General features: G+C 47.6%; 2 non-coding genes across 2 annotated transcripts; both read right to left on the bottom strand.

Annotated features, from left to right (window-relative positions):
* Positions 1-8373: 8373 nt before the first annotated feature.
* TRNAF-GAA (transfer RNA phenylalanine (anticodon GAA)) lies at positions 8374-8446 on the bottom strand. Its single transcript has one exon. It is a non-coding gene; the product is annotated as a tRNA-Phe (tRNA).
* An 854-nt stretch (positions 8447-9300) lies between these two features.
* TRNAP-AGG (transfer RNA proline (anticodon AGG)) lies at positions 9301-9372 on the bottom strand. The gene has a single exon. It is a non-coding gene; the product is annotated as a tRNA-Pro (tRNA).
* Between the last annotated feature and the right edge of the window lie 15645 nt (positions 9373-25017).

Genomic DNA, 25017 nt, shown 5'->3' on the forward strand with positions numbered 1-25017 from the left:
GATGTGTTGTGACCCCCAGCAGGGTGTCTGTGGTGGACTTGGACCCTGTGTCAGCCCGTGTGTTGTGTGTTGCATTTGTGTATTTGCGTACCTGCGTCGTCGTCCGCGGCGGCCCATTTGATGGTAGTGCAGTAGCAGGTACATGACCGGATGCATATGTATGGCTGGGTCCATGGCGTTCATGACCGTGTGGTAACGACCGGGTCTGTGCTATGGCGCTCCGCTATCGAGTTTCCGCTGTGTCTGGTTGGGCGGTGTCTCCGCTGCGGTGATTCTGCCTGTTTGGGCCATCCTAATTTGTGGAGCCGGGCGGACGTCATTCAGCACGGTGGTGAGTCTCCATTGGCTCACACTGCCGCGGTGGCGGGCGCACTTTGATGGCGGTGCACGTCGCTCCGCGGCGGACAGGAAATGACCTATGTTTTGCTATATTAATATGGCAGACGTGAGTACCGCTGCTCGCGGGCAGAAAAAGGCGTTTTTTCCGCAGCACCGTGGTCCTGCCCCCGCCCGACATCCTAATGGACCCTTAAGTTTCACTTACCTTACACTGCCTGCAGCACGTCTTCATTGTTCTTTAGCATGTCCTCAGCAGCATGTACTCTATGCTCCTGACTCCAGAGTCCAGTCAGAGCACGAGACCCTACAGACAACTCCTTTATCCAATCAAGGCGCAGCTCTCATGCTGTTAAGCAGCATGAATGAAGCATCTGGATTGGATGGAGCAGGTTGGCTCTGCGCTTCAGAAGGCCCTGGAGGCCTGTAACTACTCTCACACCCAGCTGTCTAAGATAGTGGGCTTGGAGAGGTTTGAATTGCGCATGTCGGTCTGGCTGTAGCAAGGTAGCAAATCAACATACCCACCTCAACCTGAAGTTGCCACTCCTCACTGCTGCCAATTAGAAGCAGTTACGCTCTATTATCATTTTTTTCACGCTTTCTGTGCAGCAGTGTGGGGGGGCATGCTCCTCATCTCCTATGTAAAGCATTCTGCAGCTCCCAGGTCGCTCGCTTGCGCCTCGGTTCATTTGTAATGCACCGCATCCTGTGCTGCCATTGCTCCTAAACTACACAGCTATCTTGGAATGGTATTGTCCCTAATGTGCCGTTTCTTTACCATCCCAAAATGGCCACCAATGCTTCTAAACATGTCGTTCATGATGGAAATTTAAATAACGGTACCCTATGTACAATGCTATTGCAATATGGCAACCCGCTGCTAAGTTTAATTATTGTTATTGTTTCGTCTACTTTTATTCTTTTGATTTATATTGCTTACGTAGGCGCTGCAAGCAGTGGAAGGTGCTGCAGCCCTCAAAAGGACCATGCCTGAATTCAGAAGGTGAGTGCGCAATAAAGATGCCTGAAAAGTTGTGTTTTGTGTCACATTTGATGTGCATTAAAGACAGGGGTATATTTTCTGACAAACTGTAGCTTATTATTTTAATTTGGAGATCATGGTTACTTTCCTTTCTCTTGATACAAATTGAGAGGATTTGGTAGAGTGAACACTGTGACAGTCTTGCAAGCATACAGAGAGTCTGATTTTTTCTAACACTAAATAAAATTCAAACAGATATTATTGAACTGTACAAATATTAAAAATTCACCACCAGTTAGGAAACAAAAAATAAAGCCAATTTTTACGTAATTCCAAAGTGTGATAAAAAGAAAGATTAAATACAATAAAGATTGTTTACTTGGTGATGCACAAATAAAAAATATCCACTGAAACCTCACGCATTCTCTATGGTTTCTGCCATATATTCCCAAGCAACACCCATGGTTTTTGACACTGCCCCAGATTTACACAGTGGCGGCTCCTCGTCGGCTATGGTGGAGGAGCGTCGCCCCGCTGCTTTCAAGCAGTGAGAAAAACAAATGACAATAACTTAGAGTTATTGTCATTTTATGTTTCGTGCCCTGCTGCTTTGGGGCAGCCGGGAGGGCGCGGCAGCTCCGCTCTCCGAGCAAGGCAGGGGAGGAGAGGTTTTCCCACTCCTAGATGCGCAATGACTGTTTGGTCGGCCCTCTCGGGCGGCCCAAACTTGTCATGCGCACTTCACTGTTCTCCATGCAGACTGCATTACAGCCTGCATGGAGAACATGCCCACCCCTCCAGCCCCTGGATGAGCGCCGTGTCACTGCACTCTGACCAATCACAACGCTGCACAAAGGGAGCCTGGCTGTCTGCTTCCTGTTCCTGTCGGAGACAGGAGAGCAGGAGAGCAGGAGGAGAGAAGATGCAGACCCGGCCTCAAGGTACATTTAATTTTTTTTTTATTTCCGATACCCCCTACTCCCCCGCCTCTGCACCACTGCCACCCCACCCGTCCACCGCATCTGCGTTGCCACCCGTGAGCTATTCCAGCCACGACTGGATTTATAACATAGCATAAATCGGGGGCATTCTCAAAGCAGATGCAGCATGGAAAAAAGACAAGCATTGGAATAGCCAATAGGTCTAGCCTTTGGATCCTTATAAGTGTTCAGCCATGCAACAGTTGTTGTTGCACAAAGGCTATTGCGCAGCATATGTAAATACTTATAAGCTCCCAAAAGCGAGACCTATTAGCTATGCCAATGCTTGTTCTTCAAAGAATCTTGCCCTGATTACCTTGAATATTTCTCAAACAGAGTGTTTTAAATACTGTTTCCCTTTAATTTATTTTTATTGTGAGTGGTGTTTGGGAGTCTATTACAGAAATTTTGCAGAGAAATGTTGTGTTTATGTTTCAAGCAACATCCATAAAAAAGTTTATTTTACATTAAATAGTACCTCACATTTGAGAAGTGGGAGGGTGTCACAGTGATTATTTGCTGTGATATTAGTGATCTGCGGCTGTGTTACAAAATTGAAAACAAATTATCCCTGAATATTAGATGCAAACACTTTCAGATTTGCATGAGTGCACCTGTGCACTGTCAGTGACCTGTATAAAGAGGGCATGAAAGAGCTGAAATTGGATCATAAAAGCTGTTCTGTACAGGGCCCCCCCAAATTACGTTCTGTCCTGGGCCTCGAAAATTCTTAAGATGTCCCTGCATCCTTCAAGGGTATGGATCATGTACTTCCTGATCCTTCACTCACTCAGCAGCAGCCAGGTTGTTCAAAGTGGGGAGCAGGGCCGGATTGGCCATAGCAGGCACCGGGCAATCCCGATTGCGCCGCGCGGGTGCAGGTCGGTTTTGGCCCCTGGGGGCCATTTTTGTTACAGGGCGGTTTTTGCAGCATAGCTACAAAAGTGGCCCTGTACCAAAATCGGTCGAAAACCGGCCCAGGCAAAGAGACATGTATTTCTCTGGCTACTTCTATGGCATATCATCTGAAGAGAGGGAGGGACGCACATGTACCACATGATCCCAAAAAGAATGATTAACTCAGAAACAATTAGTCATGGCATATGTAGCAAGGGTACGCCACCCACAATGTCACAAACAGAATTTGTGAGGTTTCGCTGAACCAGCACATAGTTTATTCTAGAATAAACAGTTTCCTCTGGGATCACACCTAATGACGTAGTAATTAATCTTTTTTTTCCTAAGATAACTGAAATATGTTCTTAATATATCGTGCATGACACTAATGATGTTCCGTTTTGTACTGGGGTTGAAGTGAAATAAAACCATACCTCCTTAAAGTTGGGCAATTTCACGCGTTGCAAAGAAATGCTTAGCCCCCCGAGTTTTCACAGATGCATAGTTTAATTCTCCCAACACCCTGCCCTCCAGACAGATGTCCTCCCCAATATAATATGACATCTAGCTACAGGTATGTGCATTTCCCTGCTGTCACTGGGGCTGCACTTGCTCTGAGGGACAGACAGTAGGGCGACACAATGTCCTCTGATTGGCAGCTGTGGCATGTGCTTTCCCAACTGCAGGATGTCCGGAAACAGAGAAAGGAGCAAGGAATTGGAACCACTTAGTTTATTCAACGACAGACGGCTGCGAGTAGCGCCCATTAACTGTGCGCTTTCGCAGGAACATTCCCTTCGCAGAGACCCGACTGTTTTTCTGCCCCAATTAATTTACCCAGTTTTGCCAGTTTCGCAGTTTACGACCGTGCCGTGGTGGTATATATATATTGTTTTTTATTAGCGCCCTTTCAAGAACTAGCAGTTTCCTGTTCCGCAAGCGCGCTTCTATGCTTATTTAACATACCTATTATAAATATAAACTAATGAAGAACAGTGCTACCATCCAAGTGAAATTCATCTCATCTCACCATTCTGGTCTTACTCGTTCGAGAAAAAAGAAAAATACCAGAAGCCATGCACCTTAATGCTCTAGGGTATTATTTTTGGGAACCCCTCCGCTAAAGGTATGTACGCCTATTGCCAAAAAGGAGGGTGCAAACAGGAAGTCATCTCGAGGTTCCGAGGAAATCTTGTATAGTGAACTACTCGCAAATACAAGAGGAGATGAGATATCCAAACTATGCAAATCTGTTTGTTTATGCTTATGTACCATGTATACTTCTTTTAAAAAGGATTACTGGCTAGCTTTAACATATATGTTGAAAGGCGCTTAGCCTGAGCTTTGATGTGTCAGCGAAGCCACCATAAGTGTCAGACTACTTGATCCTATAATGACTTTTGGACCACATCAATCTCGCGCCCTCTTTTCAGAAGTCTTTGTCGGGCCTGTTGATGGGCTGTCAGGTCGTGACATGTGAGCACTGGAGCAAGCAGTCGCCGAGATGCGCTTTGTTGACGTGTACTTACTCCAAATATATTTAGAGAGTTGTATAGCGCTGTGTGTCTCTTCATGGTTACTTCACAGTGCTGCATGTTTATGGGTTAGGTTCAGTACTTAGTCAGCAGGGGGAGTGGACCTGCGCAATTTCCTTGTGGGAGCATGCAACCGTATGGTGCCACCATATGGAGTTGCGGGCTCCTGCAAGGAAATCTCCAGACGTACACGCGTTGCCATTGAAGGCAATGGAACGCGTTGCGTGCATTTGTTAGGCTGAAAAGCCGAAGCGATAGGTATAGGTCCTTTTGCCTATGCAGCACGCATGCGTGCTGCATAGGCGAGACCTAAAAAGGAAAAAATTAGGATAAATGTTTACATTTCTCATTTATTACTTTTTCCACAAGTGCTGTAACACATAGAAGGCGGAATATGCCTCTTTTGATTGTTTTTGTGCAGGAAGGTCTTCCTGCACGTAAACAATCATGCCAACGACACAGATACTCTTGCACCGTGGTGTAAGGGTGCATGTGTTGGCACTAGGCTGCAGTTTGTGCACATGTGCACCGGCAGACAAGACAGGAATGTGCCATAGCTTGTAGAAACGACGTCTTCCTTCTCTTTTCTTTTGATGCAGGGCAATGCACCTAGAAGGCTTCTGGCACTGCCCTACTCCAAAATATTGTAAATCGGCTACTCATTTTGGACTTGCATCGCTCTTGCACCAAGTTGCATCTCATTTTATACCAGGATCACAGCTTACCAGGATCTGATGTATAACATGTTTCCAGCTACAACTTATGATTTACTGTCTTATAATTTACAAGAGGTCCTTGTTACTGCGGTCTCGATAGCTACTGGTTCGCGTTTGCTATAAAGCAGCAAGGGTTCCTACCCAACTATTTGGGGCACATTCTGTTCCAGGTGCTTCAGTATACAAGATATATTAATGGTTGGTTGCATTACAAAAATTCTTTTAACAGGTGCCAGTGACTATTCTAACCACATGGTTGAGGACGATTATGTCTGGGAATAATTTCATACCAAATGTCCGGTCACAGTCTGCTCCTGATGCCATGGTTCTTAATGTTATGATTATTTCTGAATGTTTAAACACCTCAAGGTCCCGATTTCTGAATTTCTGTTTCAGCAATTATCACAAATCAGTGGGTGATATAAATGTTGTTGTGTATTATAAGCGTTAAACTAGCATAATTCGAAGCCTCCGGTCCTGTAATAGAACAAAAAATTTGCTAGCATTCGCGCCAAGAATTTTCAATTCTATTAAGGACACGGAGGCGAGGATTATCCCACCCGGTTATTACTATATTGGTAATAATTACCCATCCGCAGGTATTTGATATGCTTTTTAAGCAAAAGTTACGGGTTCTTCCTGTCTCGTTCCTTTCAGGTTCGGAACAGACGACGGAGCAGGTGTGCTTCTGGTTTCGAAGACGTAAACTTCCCAGTTGGAATGTTGTTCTTCCCCGTTGGGGGATGGTTGTTAGGATTCCCTCTCCTTGGTTTTGGACTGCAGTTATTAATGTTACTGACTGTTAAGTTTCGAGCAGAGAAAGAGGAAGAGAAACAGGATGCAGTGGCTCTTATAGGGCTGTCCAGGGTGTGATGTATGGACAAGCATCATGGAAAATGTAGGTTTATTTGCATACAAAACGTTTTCATTGGCTGCTGTGAGTAGCAAATAAAAGAAAGAGAAGCATATTTCTCGCGTCCTTGTCCTTAATAGAATTGAAAATTCTTGGCGCGAATGATAGCAAATTTTTTATTGTGCCTGCAGTGTGTGAGTCACATCACACACTGTGGGATAGTGCTCCTGTGCACGAGGTGTGAGACTCACAAACAGAGGGATGGTACCGGAAGGATTAAATAACAAGCATTTGCAATGCAATGGTCTCGGCATGATTAAAGGTAGAGCTATTGGCATTGCTCATGATATTTCTTTTTTTTTCTTTAAATCATAAATAAATGGCATTGTCATTTACATTGCCAATACACAGCCCTCTGCGCACTCACTAATCTGCGCACTCACTACTCTGCGCACTCACTACTCTGCACTCACTACTCTGCACTCACTACTCTGCACTCGAGAAATAAAAGGAAAACACACTTCGTCCTTTGGAAATATTGTCAAACAAATGATGTGCTTGGTGTTTGCTCTATATCACTGAGTTCTGTGCACCGACTGGGAGAAAAAGCAAATAGTACCTAGACTAAACACCAGCATGCCTCTCAACAGGAAGTTGAGTGCATTTCATATTTTCAAAGCCTAATAAAACAATTCTAGATAATTACGTTGTAAATATAGAACCACACAATATCATTCACAACCATCATGCTTTTGCCTGCTTAGGCTCTTGCCCGCTCTGTGATATTTAATATTGGCAAAACACGTGTCTTAATCTTAAACATACGCTGCTTTTATAACACTCTGCCAAAAGTAAGCAAAGGGCTGCTAAATAAAAGCGTGTCCATCTGCATGTAGACGAGAGTCACAACGTCACACTAACAACGACACTAAAAGTGCTATGGAGAAGGCAAAAGTCAACATTTCCGTATGAAAAGTTTCTTTTTTATAAAAACAGGGCGAGCAGACAGAAACTCCCCAGATAACGTCACACTAACAACGACACTAAAAGTACTATGGAGATGCTACTTTCTTTGATATGCTAATGAAGAAGGCAAAAGTCAACATTTCCGACAACTAAAGCAGCCGACTTTGAGGCTAGGGAAGCACCACGTTCTACTGTAGCACGAGTGTAGCGCGAGACTATAGCATTAGGTGAATAACACAAATCACAAGATTCCAGAACTGAAAAAAATAATTAAGTGTCCCTATGTAATGCAAATGGTACTCACCTTAAAAAGGCTTTATGGGGGAAAAGCGAATAGTGCAATTCCAAAGACTTTAAGACGCAAAAGCAATTGCGAGACTCTAGCAAATGCATGTAATCGAGAATCACTATGCCAGCATTGAGAAATAACACTGCATTTTTCAGAAGTCACTAAATCTTAGACTTAAACTGTTAACGCGCATTGTAATGTAAGAAAATGAAACCTAAATCTTGCACGTTTGCTGTAAACGCGCATTGTATTTTAAAAAAATGCACCTCTGTAAATGAAAACAGCTTGCTGAATAAAAGCATGTCTATTTGCATATAGAAGACAATCACAATGGCACAGAATAAAAAAAAATGAAGAACTAACAACGCACAACTTAGAGCACAACTAAATCTTACACTTGATGAATGAAAGCCGTTTACACGTATACTCTAAAAGCGCATTGTATTTTAAGAAAATGCAGCTTGCTAAACGAAAGCAGCTTGCTGAAAGTAAGCATATGTATCGGCATGTAATCGACAGTGGCACAGGCAAAAACGAAACTGAAGAACAAACAGCGCACAACTCAGCGCTCATACTTGTGCGCGTGTCAGTTACAAATCGCCTCCAGGGCGATGCACGCTGCCAGGAGTGTCTCCTGGGAAGCACACACGCCGACAATAAGTTCTCGGCGGAGACGCGCTTCCGCGCTGCTCAGCCGAGACCTAATAAAAATGAGGAGGAAGGACAGAAGAATAAAAAGGTTAATGTTAATTCAACGTTTTCTTTCTCAAGTTTCTAAACTTGTAATGGTTGATGTTTGAGTCAACAAAAGGCATCTGCCGAAACCCGGGATCGAACCAGGGACCTTTAGATCTTCAGTCTAACGCTCTCCCAACTGAGCTATTTCGGCCGCTCATGGTGTATTTTTTTGACTATTGTGATTCCAGTGAACACACCCTGGAGCTGTTGTGCTCGGAGTTGTTCCTGGGTTCACGGGTCTCAATTACCCCTGCCACCCTCAGACTGGTGAGTGCCTGCGCCTCTTTCTTCACATTGCCGGAGCCTGGCACAGAATATACAGATCAGGGTCCTTGTGCCCAGAATATGCCCATCACAACCACAGCTACAGGATATCACTACGAAGGGCGCCTGGGGTCGTTATTATACCCCTAAAAATACACATCACAATGACTGACCAGAGAATAAACCTTTGAAATACTCCTCTGCACCCAAAGATCCCCCCGCCAGGTGACTGCGCCACAGAATGCGCCAATCAGAACCAAGGCGCTTTAAACGAGTCCATCCGAATTATTGATCCAAATTAAACTCATTTAAAGAGCCCCAGAATTCCTTCATCTCCGATGCACCAATCAGAGTGAACGAAGGCAGACACCGTCCTAACTTCACTCTGACCAGAAACAACCCGAACATTACAAATGTAACTAATGCTCTCCCACGGCACACCTTTCTGTCTTCGAGGTTGGTTTCAATAACACTTTTGCGTCCCCTGTTCTCAGCTTCGACGCGAGTCACAATAAAAACCAACCCCTCCTGGCTGCTGATGTGGCAGGGTCGCTGCCCCGCCCCCTCCTCCAGCTGCTTCTGCAGCTGGCTCGGTGGTGCAGGGCTCACGTTCTTGCTTTGAGTGCGTCAGGTGTAATCAAATGCAAAACCAACCCTGGTTATTTCAAAGTCACTTGTTTTGTGACCCGCACCTTTCCAAAGTATCTATTTCTTGAAATACAACTTTATAAAAGGAAAAGAGGGCTCGTCCGGGATTTGAACCCGGGACCTCTCGCACCCTAAGCGAGAATCATACCCCTAGACCAACGAGCCAGCTGTGTCACTGAAAGTTTAAATTTAAAATATGGTGTCTCTATTTCTGCTATAACTCTACCTTTAGTTTATATCATTCATGTCTGTACCCACCTTAGTCGCAGGGACTCCCAGAGGACATTCCTATTAAGACCACAGACACTACAGGGTTATAACGTCACAGCATGGCATTAATAAGAAAAAAAAAAAATGGAGTGTAAACTTTGTTAATTTATTTTCAGCCTAGCTTCAAGGCATCAAAAAATCCAGCAACTTATCCAATATGATGCAATTCCACAATATTCAATTTTCAGGAGTCTTGCGATTACGTTTCATAATCCAACTTCTTTTAGTTTTTCAGAACAACACTTTTTTCCAATCAGCCCAGTCAACGCGTTTCGCCCCTGAGGACTACATCAGGGTTCTGCATCCCAGTACCATATATTTCGAATGGTGTTTAGTGTACCATCTGGTTCTGTATCTTCCTGGGGAATCAGTCTCTTCCTCTGGGTGGTATAGTACCCCCCTGATTCATCTCTTCCGTATGTCCAGGCAGAATGTCATGAAAAAAATACCTAGAATTTGGTTGCTCAATAGTTGTTGCTTCTAAGAATGTGAGGTCGCGAAAAGTAGAGCGTAAATATCGTTCCCTTTAACGCATGATGTAACTGGGGAGCGATCAAGTTCAAGTTCAAGTTCGGGCATTTGTATAGCGCACTACTCACCCAGAGGGTCTCAAGGCGCTTGGGGAAGGGGTTAATTATTTGTCGAATAGCCAGGTTTTCAGTTCTTTTCTGAAGGAGATGTGGTTCTGAGTAAGGCGGAGGTGGGTGGGGAGTGAGTTGTATAATGCATGCAGGTTGGGCGTTACAACTCAGAAAAACCATGTAGAAGTGGTGCGGAGAAATCTATGCGATTTCACTGCGACACTTCAACAACTTGACTGCGTCAAATCCTTACACCTGCTTCAAGCAGGCATAACGAGTGATGCAGGGCCTTTCACATGGGACTCGCCCCGTGTGTAATGACACATTCCACAGGCCGCAGCAGTGAGAGCACCAAATCTGAAACACTGGACCACCAGTCAACATGCTGCTCAGAGACAGCGCTTACAATAAGACACATTGTCGGTGCAGTATGCTGTCAGTGCAGTTTTTGCTATTAAATTAAAGTAGGTACAAGACAAAAAATATCACGCATCAGTAGTGTTTTGCTATGAGGAAGCCGGTCCCGTCCAATAGGAGGAAAAACAACAACAAGAATAAAAACACACGACACTGAGGCAGAATATGATGATATAAAGAAGGAAATATACTGCACATTAGATAGACTGAAATCTGTTAAGACTTTACAAGTGTCGAAGATGTAAAAGACTCTCATAGCACACTACTGTGGTAGCCTAAATAAAATAATAGCAATCAGGACATATGCTAGAGAAAATGTATTATAGATGACAAGATAATACAAGTAGGTGCAGCACGGAGACAGTCGGCATAGCTGCTGAGTGTCCAAAGAAGTGATGTTTCTGACAGTTTTTATTGACACAAACCACAGAGGATGCAGCATCGTAATGCACGGAGCACAAATGAAGCATCGAATACTTGACCAATTAGCAACTGCCTAGGCTGCGCTACACCATTTATGGTCCGAAATGTATTGTTGCTGACCACGTGTCTTAAGTAGGCAGCTTTTGGGACTTTCCACTGTAATGCAATGTATTAGCCCTAGTACTTTTCCATAGAAATGATTGCAATATCATAACACGTGCCAAACATATTTCTAAATGTGACATGCTGAAATGACTTTGGGTCCTCTAGCATCCTACGCTGTTCTGGTATCTCTCTTATCCAAGCCTTGCGTTACAAAAGAATCTTTACTTTCCGCAGCTTCAGTAACTTTTAGTTAATTTGTTTGTGTCAACGTTCTACAGGCCTTTAAAGTAGATATTTTGTATCACATTATAAAAGCAGCTTCTACACTACAAACTAGAGAGGAACAAGCATTTGTAATGCAATAGGTCTCGCAATTGCGAGATTTTGAGCTATTGGAAGTGTAAATAACAATGCCTTTTATTTATGTGTTTAAAAAAACCTGCAATAATAAAATGCATTGTCATTTACAATAGGTCAAAATGTGTAAAATACAAGACCTATTGCATTGCAAATGCTTGTTGTTTACAAACGCCCCATGCTGCGCTTTCATGTTAATAGAGGCCACGCCCCTTTCTTTGGACGAGTCGTGTCAAAAGAAACATCAGCGGCTGCTATTAAAATGAAAGCGCCCTGTAAGAGGTGCTTATTTTTGTAAATAAGTCCCTTGAAAGCACGCATGGCGCGCTGAATGTTGAAGGAAAGCATGTAGTGCCCGCAGTAGGAGAAAAATCATTAAAGAAAATAGTGCTTACAGCAGCCGCTCCACTGCAGGTAAGAGCGCTGGGGTGGTGGGGCCAGGTGAGGGGGTATTTTGAGAGACTCTCGAAATTCCACCTCATGCGGCTCTACCGCTGTTACCTGTAGTGGCGATGGCTGGCTTGCAGACTAAAAAAAGACCTACTGTGTAACAACCGAAGTAAAAGGGCAAGTCCTTATGGGAGGTTACAAATGAAGACAAAGCGGTATTAAGGAGGGACTAACAAACCTATTAAGGAATCAGGAGCCAGCATTTTTGAAGGACAATGGTACAAGCCAATGACAATTATGGACGGAGAGAGGGCGGGACTCCAAGTACAAATTCCAAAACAGCATGCATCGCAGAGCAGCGCATGCGCTGCCCAGGCTCGACCTAAAAATATCAGTGACCAACAAACCAAGAAAAATAGAAAGTACAATGCTAGGGTCAGAGCTTCTTCTCAGGGACCCTGCAGGAGGACAGCCCCAGGTTTCCCAGACATGCATGTGCATGAGCAACTCCCTGGACAGTAGGTGACCAACTGTCCGAAAATTACATGGACTGTCCGGAATTTGGATCTCAAGTCTGTAGTCTTTGACAATCCCTTTTACGGATGCCTTTTATCCGTAATTTTGGGCATTGTGGAACAGCACTGTTCTCCTGCATGAAGCCTCAGCTCCCTGATGGGGCCGCCCCGCCTCGCACTCTATCTGGGAGCACAAGAGCAGGCTCACCCGCCCATTGTCATTCTGTCTGCTGCTGATTGCCACATTCAGAATGAGAATGGGCCAGTCTGGGCTCTCACAGCATGTGGTGGCCTCCTCTTGCCTCGGGCTAGGGCAGGACATTCTTTCAGATGGAAGAAATGTGCAAAAACCCCAATGTTGCTGCGTGAGAATCCAGGTCATTCAAAGAAGGTGGGAAAGCAAGTTAAAAGAAGGGGCTAGAGTTCTTTCAGTCTCATCATTTTAGAAAAGTGCATTTTCAATATTCAACGATGCAATGGTTTCTGCTTTTTTCTCTTATGCAACTAACAACCATTGACAAAGCCAATAGTTTTGGCTTGCAGGTGTAACATTACTTGTTGTGTTAATTTTCTGGATACAATGACAAAAGAGGCAAAATACCAGTCCAGCAGCACACTATGCTAAGCATAGCTTTTTAGCTTACGTGTTTTAAGCCACGCCCTTAATTACAAATCAAATTTCAAAAGCTTTAATCGACAGCAAGTCATAAAAGCAAATTACACTAAACACCCCCTTTGGAGAGACCCCCCCCCCATTTTGTTTCATCCTGCTTACAACCCTGGAAACAACAGGCTGTGCTGTACCTTGGGATGAATGTTGCACTCTACAAATACTCTAAAAAACAAATAAAATGCAAATACAACACCATGCCACAGTCACCTCACTTCCTGGCACTGTGCATCATGCTTGACTCATGACTTCCTCTTTTTCAGATTACCTAAGCACAGGGGCATAGTGAACCCAACCCCTTGCTTTAGGAACTACAGCAAGGGTGAAATTCTTGATGAGCCTCTTCTATCTCCAGCTCTGCAGTCAAGAGCTCAGCTCATTATTAATATGAAAAGGTGGGCGAGTGAGGAATTGAAGGGATGGGTGGATGGCTGGATGGATTAGTGAAAGTGTGAATGGATGAATGAAAGGGTGAATGGATGGATAATGAGAGAAAGGATGGATGGATGAATGAGTGAGTGGAAGGATGGATGAGACAAAAGGTAAGTGGATGTATGGGTGGAAGGGTCGATGGATGGTAAATGGGTGGATGGATGGGTGGATGAGTGGATGGATGAGCGTATGGATGGATGTGTTGAAATCTAGTTTGCAGCGTCAACATTATCGGCGCCATCTTGTCCCTTTTTAGGCCCATTCGTGCGCGTAAGCGGCAGCCATTTTGAATGCCATGGCCTCTCTGCCCACCGCCGATAGCCAGCGCGTCTCTCTCTCTCACTCCTAACATCGCAGGCATCCCCCGCGCGCTGACAGCCCCCTCTCTCACATGCTTGGGCCATAAACCCCTCTTCAGCGCAACCCTGCCTCGGAACCCCATCCTGTTCCCAGCCCAACACCTCACTCCATTCCTTTCATGATCCCGTGCCCTTTGATAAAACCCCTTTTCTTTGTGCCCGATTGTCCTGCTCGTTCCCAGGCCGCCACCTGGCCATGCGGATGCTGTTTATTGCCCCCATACAGTAGGAAGCTTCCCCCATCAAAAGATCCACAAACTGATCAAAGCCCCAACCCCATGAGATCCGATCAACCACATGCATTCCGGGAATCGGCGGAATGCCCAGCTGTGTGACAATCATCACCTGTTGTGACCGGGGTGGGACTTCTACTGTAAATGTGTGTGGGAACGGGCTTGAAGCGGGGATTCCGAGGATGTCTTTCCGTGCTTCAAAGTGTTCGCAAGAATGTGCCACATGCAATAAACTGTAATAAGGACCATAAACCTGTGTATAAGAGGCCAGGCCTCAGAGATGCGGTTAGAGCACCTCGAGAAGATACCCTGTTGTCTGAGTTGACGTGTTCTGCTCCGTCGGAATAAACCTCTGTTTCCTGCCTTCCAGTCTCCAGCGCCTGCCTCTTTGCTTGATAGATTGAGTGGTATTAGAGGCGGTTAGCGCCGGGCAATACTGAAAAAGGTTTTTGTTCGACATCGGCCCTACCTATCCTCCACAATTGGCACCCAACGTAGGGCCCATCAGTGACTCGTGGATCCAGGGGGAGAGGTCCTGACGACAGAGTGAACGACTGCAACGATCGGGAGAGCTCCTGTCCGATAGACGCTCGTCTGACAGCCGATCATCCGAACTTCACTGGTTCCGAACAGACCTCTCTCGAGTTGTCTACGGTCCTGACTGGGAACCATCAGGAGTGCCGCGACAGTCACGGAGAATAGAGGACGATCGGGCGCTGGATTCGGAAGACAAGAAACTGTCCATGCGGTCCGGGTAAGGTCGTGCAACACGACAACATTGCGAAATGATTGTTTGATTGTTTGGAAAATACTAGTATTACTCTTTGAATTGTTGGTTCTTTTTGGAGATTCGCTGTCTGCAAACGGAGAAGAACAGATTCTCTCTTCCTTTGCAGGTAGTGAAGGGTAGGTAACGCAGACTTTTGTCCCCTTTGTAACCCGTTGTGCCTATCTTTCTCCCCCACTGATTGATTGTTTGACCCGAACATTGTTGTTCGCGGATTGTTCTCTGGAGATTCTCTGTCTGCAAACGGAGAAAAACAGATTCTCTCTTTGAAGGTAGTGAAAAGTAGGTAACGCAGACTTTTGTCCCCTTTGTAACCCGTCATGCCTATTATTCTCCCCATTGATTGTTTGATTGTCCGAACATTGACTGTTCGATATTAGTTCTTTGGAGGTGTTCTCTGCCTGCAAATAACGAAGAATAGAAATATTCTGTCTAGTCTTTGCAAGTGGTGATAAGATAGGTAGTGCAGACTTTTGTCCCCTTTGTAACCCGTCATGCCTATCTTCTCCCCACTGATTGGTAGTTGGTTCAGCCCGGACCGCTTATTAGAGATGAACCATCCAGCTCCTCTGGAAGGCACCCCTAATAAGGACATGCTCATGAAGCATGGATTGATCGCCATAGCCTATAGTAAATTATGGCATAAATATACAAAAAGGATCAGAAAAGTCAGTGGCCACTGATAGGGTCCTTCGATGAGGATAAGATAAGCGCGCTAGAAACAGCCCTTTGTAACAACAAGACAACGCCCACTATGCTTGATAGTCTCGGCATGTGGCGCAAAGAAACGGAACAACGTAAAAAGAGAAATGAAATTAGATTAGAGAAAGAACTACGAAAGGCAGCCCACCTAGCTGCTAGGAAATTAGAAGAAGAGATTAAGGAGAGAGAGGAAGCCAAACGGAAACAAGAATCCAAAACATCGAGTCAGTGTCCGGTTAGAACACCCTCTACGCTCTACCCTGAATTACCCTCAAAACAGCGAGCCAACAATGATCTTTTGTTAGGTCCTCCGATCATCTACATGCCCCCTCCATATGCCCCTTCCCAACCTTTAGCACAGCACCCATTGCCCCCAAGCACAAGCGAGAGTAGTACCAGAGCTTCGGTCCCCATGGCCTCCGCGCCGGCCGAACCCCTTGTACTAGATACAGCACAAGCTACAATGTTAGATGACCCTGAGGCTCGAAAGACAGATTCCACAAGAATGAACAGGTTGAGCAAAGATGAGCGAGCAGGGATTGACAAGATAGTGAGGACACTAGTAGAGAGAAAAGAGAGTGAGGAACACATCACGGATATGTTCAACTCGTATGCTGGGAGCCACAGACGGCACTTTGCCGTACGATTATGTTACCATGCCCTGAATGCGTATGAGAACCGATATCGAGACAAAGGTCCCGAGAGCCTAACGACTCTGTATAGAAAGGTCGATATTGGGGATGAGGGCGAGTGTGACGTGACAGACCTCCTCACGCGTACGCTTGAGGTTTTCCGCCACCTCACTGAACAAGAGTCGGAAGCTGAACCTACAACACCTATAGCGACCGAACCACGAACAGAACAAGCTAGCACCATGATGCCGATAAGAGAGGCTGCCCCCTACTGGGTTCCCCCACGAGGTCTAGGAACACACGATGACGTCAACCACCAAGATGCAAGAGGGAGGGTAGTGTACAACTGGGTCTACCAGCCATGGGATCGGAAAGATATCCTGACGTTCCGAAAATCTCTGCCCGATTTACGTAAAAACCCCACTGCCTTCTATACCGAACTAGGTACAGCCTTAGGTTCAACGATTATGACCCTAGCCGACATTGATTTGTTTTTCGGGTTATGTCTGCCAGCTGATGTGTGGAAGCAAATCCAGAAAGTCGACCACCTTGAGCTGTTTGGACATACCTGGTCACAACTTGATGGCATAGATGGACAACGAGAACCTGGACAGTAGCCTTTGAAACCCATTTTAGAACTCCCAGACAAAATTGTGCAGAAACTAAAAACCCTGATCCCAGAAAAGAAAGTGAACTGGTCGATAGTAACGGCCTGTCGTCAGAAACCCCAGGAAGACGTATTGGAATACTTCTCCCGGTTTGAAACGGTGTTCTCCGATTACGGCGGCCAGGACATGACCACTGCAACCGGACACCATCTGTTTGTCCAGAACTACGTCAAAGGTCTGTCGCAGGAGGTCTCTCAGAAACTGCAGGCCAGCGAGAGTAGTTGGGCAGCCTCCAAACCTGTGGCTATCCTCCAGATGGCCCAATATTATGAGCACCAGAAAAATGAAAACGATAGAGCGACAGAGAAAAAGAAGAAAGACTTGAAGGAGAGGGTGATGATTGCACAGTTGCAAGGGGTGACTGTAGGTCGAGAGCAGTACAAAGGGAATTACCAGACCAATGCCCCTAGGAATCCACCCCCTAAAGACCGTGCTCCCGCACTCTATGTTGGACGTAAAGATATTAGCGAAGACCAGTGTGCATTCTGCAAGGGATTCGGCCACTGGAAATCCCAGTGTCCAGTTCTGTTGGAGATGAACAGGAATAGGGACCCCAAAGACGTAGCGGGTGGACCGAGAAATAGAGGACAGGGACGAGAGTCCACGAACGGTACAAATAACGACAGATCAGGCAGACCGAATATATTTGACCGTCCCCGACAGAACCAGTGCCAACAGTCCGACTGCGACGATGCCCGCAACTTCGCATAGGACTGCATAGGGCAAGGGAGGGATCCAGTCGAGCTCTATGTTGACCAGCACGGTCCTTATGTCACCGCTAAGGTCCTGGGTACGAAGTCTCCATTTCTGGTAGACACTGGCGCGACACGTAGTGCGTTATCTAAACGACTGATTCCAAGGGCACCCTTGTCTGGCTCACTTGTAACATCGATAGGTTTCGATGGAACGCCCTCCACTAACCCTTTGTCCACACCGATCTCCTTTGACCTAGAGAACAACACCACTGACACAACGTTTTTGTTTTCTTCCAATACCCCTGACGCCATTATGGGACTTGACTTGCTAAAACATTTCCGAGCCACCATTAGATGTTCACAAGACGGAGTTCGAGTCTTTCTGTATGACAACCCGGTTCTGCTCAGACATTTTCCTTCCCGACGCATGTTTTCCATCACTGACACTGACTCGTCCCTACTTGACGCTCTGCCTCCGTATCTGTGGGCCAAGACTGAGTCGGACGTAGGACGCATGATGATTGACCCAGTGCACATAACTGTTCGACAGGACGCAATACTCCCAAAACTCCCACAATATCGGATATCGCCCGAGGGCGAAGGCATTGGTGAAGATTATTCAGTCCCTGATAGACGCAGGAGTGGTAGAGGAAGTGGTTAGCAATGTTTGCAACAGTCCTATCTTACCCATCATAAAGAAACAAGGAGAGGGAGATGAGAAAGCGTACCACTTTATCATCGACCTTCGAGAGGTCAATAAAGTAGTTGTACCTCAGTACCCCGTGGTCTCGGACGTCACCACTATTCTGACTTTGATTCCTTCTACTGCCACCACCTTCACTGTCATTGACCTCAAAAATGCTTTTCACTCTATCCCCATCCATCCAGACAGCCGATACCTCTTTGGATTCACCTTGAAAGCCCGCTCATATAGATTCTGTCGAGCACCCCAAGGCTACACAGAAAGCCCCAGCATCTACAGTCAGGCCCTCAAGAGACAACTGGACGAAGTCCAGTTACCCGATCGAGTGGTGTTGATACAATACGTCGATGACATCCTTTTGGCGGCCGATACCACTCCACTTGCAGTCACAGCCACCATCCAACTCCTGCACTTCCTTGCGGAAAATGGCCACAAGGTCTCCAAAAAGAAGCTGCAATTCTGCCAACCCCAGGTCACTTACCTAGGCCACCTCCTGTCCAAAGACGGAAGGAAACTTACTCCTGACCGAATCCAAACCATTCTAGAGACCCCTGTCCCTAAGACTCAGAAACAAGTCCGCTCCCTACTAGGCCTCACTTCCTTCTGCTGACAGTGGTTACCGAATTTCAGCCTCATTGTGAAACCGCTGCTTTCTCTGCTGGCCAAAGATGTTCCCTTCCCACTCCCTTGGACCCCTGAATGCCAATCCTCCTTCATAGAACTACGAGATGCCCTTTGTTCAGCCCCTGTTCTAGGAACCCCTGATTACACGAAGCCCTTCTCCCTCTACACTCACGAAAGGGAGGGATGTGCTTTGTCTGTCTTGACCCAGTCCATTGGCCCAAAGCAACGACTATGCGCTTACTTCTCTGCCACTCCTGACCCTGTAGCCAGAGCTTTGCCTGCCTGCCTTCGAGCTGTAGCTGCCGCTGCTATCTCTATCCGACAGAGTGAGGGAATCGTACTCTCGAATTCCCTCACAGTGTTAGTACCCCATGCGGTTGACACCCTCCTGAACCAAACTAAGATGCAACACCTGACGAGTGCACGACTGACTGGATACGAATTGACTCTGCTTGCACCCCACATCACCCTGAAAAGATACACCACATTGAACCCGGCAACTTTGTTGCCCCTACCAGAGAACGATCCCAATGTGTCCCCTGTACATGACTGTGTGACCTTCACGGACGAACAGACCAGGAGTAGGGTTGACCTCAGAGACACAGCTTTTCCAGACCCTGACGGAGAGCTGTGGGTGGACGGTTCTTGCATCAAACTCCCCGATGGCACTACCTCAGCTGCTTATGCAGTCACCACAGCCCGAACTGTAGTAGAGACAGCCCGCATCACACAACGATCTGCACAGGCAGCAGAACTGATTACCCTCACACGAGCATGCATCCTGGTAGCAGGAACCACAGCAAACATTTACACCGACAGCCAGTATGCCTTCGGGGTGGTTCACCACTTTGGGCTCCTTTGGAAGGAGAGGGGATTCTTGACCTCGCATGGCACCCCCATCTTACACGAAGATCTAGTCTCCGCCCTAACCGAAGCAGTCCTTCTTCCCAAGCAACTTGCAGTAATAAAATGCCAAGCGCACAAAAGGGTGACAGACATCATTGGACAGGGGAATGCACTAGCCGACATGACTGCCCGAACCACAGCTGAGAATAGGACGACAACACGCATGTACATGACCAGGTCACAAGCCGAGAAATTGGACAGGCGCTAGGGAAACTATTAGGGACATCCAAATGGCCAGCTCACAACACGAATTGACTGAATGGGCACGGGTGGGACTGAAAGACGATGAAGGCTGCTGGCGAACAAAAGACACGAACAAATGGTTGCTACCTGACTCATATCTGATTCCCATACTGATTATTGCATACTCCCCTGCACACACAGGATCAGCCCCTATGATTGAACTTGTCTCCAGAGTTTGGCACAACGACAAGATCACAGACTCCGCCAAACGTCTGGTCCAACAATGCTTGATATGTTTGCAACACAACCCTGGGAAAGGAACTGTAGTACCCCGGGGACGGTTTGGGGTTCCCAATCCCCCGTTTGAAGTCCTGCAGATGGACTACATCCAGCTAGACATATGCCAAGGCCTGAAGTACGTACTTGTTGTGGTGTGCGCATTTAGCAAGTGGGTGGAAGCCTATCCAACCCGTGACAACACTGCCATGGCCACTGCAAAGGTACTACTAAAGGAATTCTTCCCTCGTTACGGCCTCTGTCGAATTTTGTGGAGCAACAATGGCCCCCACTTCGTAGCCGAAGTTATCCAACTCATCCTGAAGGGGTTGGGTGTAAAACAGAAGTTCCATGCAGTCTTCCACCCCCAATCTGCGGGACTAGTTGAACGACACAATGCCACTCTGAAACTAAAACTGGCTAAGATAGTGGCTACTACAGGACTGAAATGGCCAGACGCACTCCCACTGGCATTGCTATTGATGCGTTCCACCCCCACCAAACACCACTTGACACCATACGAGGTCGTTTTCGGCCGGCCCATGAGCGTCTGGTCTGCACCAAAACTGACTTCCATTCATGACGTCCCAGACGTCCTAATGTCTGATTACTTGTATCAGTTGACTAAAACACTGTCTGTTATCCACCAACAGGTGCTGCATGCCATTCTTGACACTTCCAGGGGTCCTGGACACAACCTGCGACCCGGGGATTTCGTCCTGATCCGGAATTTCCAGCGTGCCAAGAGTCTGGAACCCCGGTGGACGGGCCCCTGGCAAGTCCTACTCACCACCCGAACAGCTCTTCGAGTGGAGGGTAAAAGGAACTGGGTGCATGCGCACCAGACTAAGAAAATCTCCCCGACTCTGACGACGACCGAAGACGTGACCACCCAGGAAGAGCTCCTGAACAAAGACCGGCCATCCTTGAACTGTTATCCTGATACAGAGACACTCGAATTAGCAAAATATCCCGATCCTACTGTGCCCGCCAGAGAAGGGTATAACTTGCGATGAAAGGAGGGAGTTTCGGCTAAGCAGACCATTGACTAAGTCGTAAATCTCAGAGCGGCGGCCTAACACTACTAAGGCTGTCAGGAGAGAAGCCAGACGAAGTTTGTGGTTCTGCCCGCTACCGAGCTCCCTTGAAGATGATGGAAGCGCCCGATAAGAAGATGATGGAAGCTCCCGGCACGAAGATGATGGAAGCAACCGGATATCCGAAGATCCGCTACAGAAATCCAAAGACTGACAAAATCCACAGTTCAAAGACTATTGCACTTTTTATCGCCCTCCTCTTTTGCCTCCTCCTCATGACCACCCTCTGGATTGTGGAAGAGAACGCACCAGCCCGTGAGACATTCCTGACCACTGCACAGCCTACCACCATGGAGGAACATTATCTGATTTCTCTTTCACCCCAACTCCGAGAAAGACGTAAGCAGTTTTGGAACAACTCCTTCATGCAACTGCTGCACCAACATAATCTTGCTACCAATGCCACCAACTGCTGGATCTGTGGGTTGCTACCCCACGCCACTGGACATTCTATACCCTTCATCCCTTCGCCCTTCTCAATTCACGGCTCCTGCCTTGCTTGGCTGATCCTCTTGCAAGAAAACTATAGGGATAATGCCACTTCCAGCAAAACTATAACACATTTCTTTCATGAGGTCTGGCAGAACAAAACAAAGAAATCTGCTGCACACTTCTGCCCACAGACCTCCAACGACTCTATCCACTTGGACATCCCTGTCAAAGAACGAATTGAAATGCAGGTGTTTAAACAATCCGACCAGACCCACCTTCTCCTACCTCCGGAAACGAACAGCTGCCACCCTGACTGTGGCCCTATCTGTCATCAACGTCACAGGCCTTATGTGCATCGAAGGGCTTGGGACACAGCTGGTAGGCCGCAGTGCTTGCCACATCACCAGAACTTTGGACTCCACCAATCCACCCTCTTTTGTCTCCTCTCCGAACATGTACTTTGTTTGTGGTACAAAGGCCTACAACTGGCTCCCCAAAGGCTGGGGGGGCACCTGTTTTATCTCCTTCATCCTTCCTCCGACCTATGTGGCTCCAGCGAATCACCACAGACAAAAACGAGCCAAGGACATTGAACAAGCCGACTCCACCGGAGCACAGTTCCTTGATGCAATGAAGGGACTGGTTCCACTCTGGGGCTCGATGGCAAACAGCTGTGCCATCCGACATTTGACCCAGGCAGTTGAAACAACGATGAACATTACAGCGGGTATCCTCACGAACAATACTGCCGAGCTTCAAGCGGTCCGCCTGGTGGCTCTCCAGAACCGCCTTGTTCTAGATGCAGTTCTAGCAGATTGTGGAGGAGCATGCCGCATCATTGGGTCCAGCTGCTGCACATATATACCAGACAATTCACCCTCAGTGTACAAAGCCATCGAGCATCTCCACAGACTTTCCTCAGAAGTTCACCAGGAGCAAGAAGAATGGTCGCTTGGTGGATGGTTCTGGAGTACTGTTAAAAACTGGGGATGGAGATTGTTTACGATTATCCTGATTCCTATTGTTGTAATATGTGGGTTCTGCTTAGGAATCCAATGCCTGCCGCCTCTGTGTTCACTATGTGCGAATTGTATCTGCCCTAAGACTGTGGACTTCGAAAAGGAACGCATGAGAGCATTGTACGATGTTGAGGTTAGGAATTTGATGAAGATAGACATTGATTAGACAAGTTGGCTAGATATGTTGAAAAGGGAGGACTGTTGAAATCTAGTTTGCAGCGTCAACATTATCGGCGCCATCTTGTCCCTTTTTAGGCCCATTCGTGCGCGTAAGCGGCAGCCATTATGAATGCCATGGCCTCTCTGCCCACCGCCGATAGCCAGCGCGTCTCTCTCTCTCACTCCTAACCTCGCAGGCATCCCCCGCGCGCTGACAGCCCCCGCTATCACATGCTTGGGCCATAAACCCCTCTTCAGCGCAACCCTGCCTCGGAACCCCATCCTGTTCCCAGCCCAACACCTCCCTCCATTCCTTTCATTATCCCGTGCCCTTTGATAAAACCCCCTTTTCTTTGTGCCCGATTGTCCTGCTCGTTCCCAGGGCGCCACCTGGCCCTGCGGATGCTGTTTTTTGCCCCCATACAGTAGGAAGCTTCTCCCATCAAAGGATCCACAAACTGATCAAAGCCCCCACTGCATGAGATCCGATCAACCACATGCATTCCCGGAATCGGCGGAATGCCCAGCTGCGTGACAATCATCACCTGTTGTGACCGGGGTGGGACTTCTACTGTCTACTGTAAATGTGTGTGGGAACGGGCTTGAAGCGGGGATTCCGAGGATGTCTTTCCGTACTTCAAAGTGTTCGCAAGAATGTGCCACATGCAATAAACTGTAATAAAGATCATAAACCTGTGTATAAGAGGCCAGGCCTCAGAGATGTGGTTAGAGCACCTCGAGAAGATACCCTGTTGTCTGAGTTGACGTGTTCTGCTCCGTCGGAATAAACCTCTGTTTCCTGCCTTCCAGTCTCCAGCGCCTGCCTCTTTGCTTGATAGATTGAGTGGTATTAGAGGCGGATAGCACCGGGCAATACTGAAAAAGGTTTTTGTTCGACATCAGCCCTACCTATCCTCCACAGATGGGTGGAAGAGTGGATGGATGAGTAAAAGTGTGGATGGATGAATGAAATGATGGATGGAAGGAAGGATACATGATGAATAGGTTAGCAAATGGAAGAATATGTTTGGATTTGGATGGGCTTACTTATATACTATTGCACGACCTCCTCTGATGTGTCTGTAAAACGTTACTTTTGTCCCAACGTTTGTTCCTGAATTTTTACACTCACCGTCCTGAATTTGCACCCATGCCATTTGGTCTCCCTATGAGACAGGGTTTTACTTACAAGAGGGGACCCAGGGAGAGCCAGGCGCGAGCTGGTCTTCCCCTGGGTGCGTTCGCGCGAGCAATCGGGAAGCAGGTGGGGTTAATTAGGGGAGTAGATAAGGGGAAGTCAGGCTGGCGGTTGGGAACTGCGTAGCGGGAGGCAAGGGAAGGGAGGTTCATTTTGCCTGCTAGCTTACTTGTAATCTGTCCGGGGGCCATGGAGGAGGTGGCGGAGGTCAGGCGGGCTGTCCAGACGCTTTGCGCCGCTGGGCGCGAGGACCTCCTGTGGCCCGGAGTGCCGGCGGAGGCGTGGGTAGGTTTGGCCCGCCCCCCTCGCAAGGCTGCTGAGGGCGTGTCGCGGGCGGTGACTGCTTGTTTGTCACCTGGCCCGGCCAACGACGAAGACGGAGAGGCTGCCATGCCGGCGGCTTTGCAGATGCCGGCCCAGGTTCCCGCAGACTCGGGGCCCCCGCCGGTTGACCCGGGCGCCCACCAGCAGGTATGCCTTTTGCCTTTGGGAGGTGCTGTATTGCGTGGGGCGCCCGGGGGGATGCGGGGGCGCTCTGTGGGCCGGCAGGCCTTGCGTTTTGTTGGGCCCCCTCGTGGCAAGACCAGGAAGTCTTCTGTTATTTCTGGGGCTAAGCGAGGGCGGAGCCTCGACCCTAAGTGCCTCACCCGGGCCCATGTTCCTGCCCCTGTTACAGGGGGCCCCTCCCCTTCAGTGCCTGGTTTGGCAGACGGGGCTTCGCCCTATTTGTGGGTGAATGGGCAGTGCTACCCGCTGTCTCCTGCCACCCCTGTGCTGGGTCATGCTCTCCCACATTTACCTAGTGATTTGGCCCAGGGCTGCCCAGTATTGGGGCCCTCCCCTGCTGCGCTGCCCGTTTTTTCCCTCTCGGGGCCCCCTCCACCGGCCCTGACTTTGTCAACCTTGGTGATGTGCCCCCCCCCTTCACCCCTCCTGGCCCCCAGTTCCATGGTTTCTGGTTCTGTTGCCCCCCCTCT

This window comes from Lissotriton vulgaris, chromosome 1_1, assembly GCF_964263255.1.
Source record: "Lissotriton vulgaris chromosome 1_1, aLisVul1.2, whole genome shotgun sequence".
NCBI classification, from domain to species: domain Eukaryota; kingdom Metazoa; phylum Chordata; class Amphibia; order Caudata; family Salamandridae; genus Lissotriton; species Lissotriton vulgaris.